A 3166-nucleotide genomic window follows, 5' to 3' on the forward strand; every position below is an offset into this window, starting at 1 on the left:
CCATATCATGACGTAACGTAACTTTCGATGAAAAATTGCTGTGGCTTATCTGCTAACAAATGACGTTGCTATTTTCACATTTTCTAAAGAAAAATGAAATTAAATTTAGAAAGAGCAAAATAAATTATTTTTATTTAAATGAAGGAAATCTTTTTAAAATATTTAACTTTAAATTTAATTTTTTAATATTTAATTTTTTTGATAATTTTACACCTATCGCACTACAGCACATTTACAAAGCTTACACTTGGCATTGATGGTTTTTTTTATTTTTTTATTTTGGCAAATGCAATTTAAATTGGCATTCATATTTGGATTCTCTGCGAAGAAACTTCATTCATGTGACCCGTAATCACTACAAGGCATAATCCACGATTTTTTGAATAACAAATAATTTTGCTATAGTTATTTTTAAATATTTGTTCTAAATATCTGTTAATTCAATCATACTGTTAATTAAAAATTATTACATAGTATTAAATATAAAATTTATAAATTGTAATTAATACTTAATTTTTTGGGGTAAGGTGATTGACTTAATTTATCTATTTTAGCTTACTTTCTAATTTTGATTTTTTTTCCAAATCTATTTACTTCATTCATTTATTGGAGTAAAGCATTTTCTGAAAAAATTGAATTAAAAAAAAATGTCATTTCTTTAAAATGTTCACTTTAGTTCTATATTCTGCCAACAGATGCACCTGCAAAATGAACAGAATGAATACCATTAGAATTTTATGTCTCAGGCAACTAGAAATGATCTTAATGGGATAGAGCATTGTCAAGTGCGAATATCGGAAAGTCAAGGTCTCAAATACCATTAAGCAGAGCAGTGATTTCACATTTACGAACACTTTCCGGTGAATAATAATATTCGATTCAATGATACGGTAATTCGAAGAATAACCGGTTCATCCACTTTTCAACCTATTCACACATATCTGCTTTTCTCTTTATGATTTACTTCTATTAAGGGGATAGGGCATTCCTTTAGGACACAACAGACTAATGTTTTGTATTTCTGGCTTTCCTTTGCAATTTTAGGTTGAAGGAAATCCGCGACTCTTTTTATTCCTTTTCCACTTACAATACATTTCCCTATTGCAGATTTTAAGATTTTACATTAATATCGTACATAAAATGGAAATCGTCTGATTCCTTCGATCACTTTTTGATACATTCACCTAAGAATGATTGATCGTATATTAATTTTAAAACATTATGAATAAAATATTTTTGTTATTTTTTTAGTACCCAAGGTAAAAATATCAATAGAGAGGAAATTTGAGATTCATTTTACTTGAATCTGTAATTACAGTTTTTGATAACTCTATCTCATTTCTGCTGTTTTGGATACCGAAGCATTGTCTAGTGTTTATCATTAGGCTGAGTGGTACATTAACTTGAGAATGAACAATTTTATATTATAAAAAGTGAAAAGAAAATTTCTTTTTCCTTTAAAGTTGTTTATTTTCCCCGTATCATATAAAAAAAGAGATCTTATATTCTTTTTTGTTAAATATATTTTGAAAAATGTTATCGTGTAAATATTTCTCATACAACATACTTTTGTGGATGTGATTTCATAGATCGCTATTAAAGAAACCATTCGTTTCTTCTATACAATAAGAAAGAATGTACTCCTATTATAGGCTTTTTGTATTCTTAAAAAAATATTTTGAAAAAATATAATTTTTTAAAAATTTAAAATGTTTGTATTAAATTTAATTTTTAAGGATGGATGACGTAATATATTTATGCATTTCTCTGAAATACAATTCTTCCAAAAAAAAAAAATTCTCCATTTGCTCCATTGCTTATTACTACTTTTAAGTATCCCAAATTGGGCAAAGATATGGCCTCCCCCTTTTGCAGATTTACTACCCAGTAGGAATGCTAATTAATTCTCAGCCACCTGAAAGCAGTGTCAGGACACTGGTTACTTATAGCGTCGAATTTTCGTTTTGTGAGAAGAATAGATCCTTCTTTTTTTCAATTTCTGAAAAAAAAAATGAAATTGCCTTGTAGTTTCAAAACGCAGCAAATCTATGTGGAATTGGTAATCGTTTTTCAGTTGTTTCATATAATACTGCATAAGACTTACGTAAAAAAACAAATATAATTTTTGCTTTGATAAGGGCCCAGCTGTTACAAATTAAATGTGTCCGATAATTTGAAATTTTTTTAAATGCTTAAACTTATGAAAACATTTTTTTACATTGAATTGTAAAATCATTTCTCGAAATTAGAGAGAAAGATTTAATATATATATATATATATATATATATATATATATATAGGTATAATTTTTATATGAGTTGAATTTATTTCTTATTCTGCTATTAAAATATTTGTATCGGTTTTGTGTGTGTGTGTGTGTGTGCATTTTTAAGAATAAACAGAGCTGATTTGATTTCATAATATCGAAAAGATAGTATTGTCAGAATATTTTATAACCATTAATAAATTATGGTGCATTTTTATTTATTTTTTATACCACATTTCTTCATAGTATTCACTAAAATGTTGTGAATGCTATGTTTGCTTTTCGCAACCTCCAGAAAAATAAGATTTTTACTTATTAAAATTTTTGCTTTAATAGTCTTATTCTACTACACTATTCTGTAAGTTCACCATAGAAGGACTTAAGGTTTGAACATTTTTCACAATTTTTCTATGGATTAAATTTACTGCTGCATTACCATTAAATGAATGCATATATTCTTTTTTGTTCATAAAAATAAAGAAGAGATTGATTTGATTTTACAATAAAAAATAACTAAGTAAGAATCTTATATGATGTACAACTGCATTAAAATTCAAATGATAAAAAATGCTATTTTACAATAAGCGACAAATTTAATAATATTATTGATATCACTACTTGGAATGAAGTTCTCAAGCAAATAAAAAAATGTCTTTTATCCATCCAAATGTCATTTAAACACATTTTTTAAAAATGCTTTATTAACTTTCTTTTTTGCAAAATATCATTTAGCCTCCAGCGGTCTTGCATTTTAGCTTTATTATTTACCATTAAGTCAGCTAAATTATATTTTAAGGACATTTTAAATTTCAATCGACGATAATCACAATCAAGATTAATGAATCAAATATATTCGCCAGAATTTTCAAAAGAGATTCTTAAAAAATTATCAACTTAAAA

The sequence above is a fragment of the Argiope bruennichi genome, chromosome 7 (assembly GCF_947563725.1).
Source record: "Argiope bruennichi chromosome 7, qqArgBrue1.1, whole genome shotgun sequence".
In the NCBI taxonomy this organism is placed as follows: domain Eukaryota; kingdom Metazoa; phylum Arthropoda; class Arachnida; order Araneae; family Araneidae; genus Argiope; species Argiope bruennichi.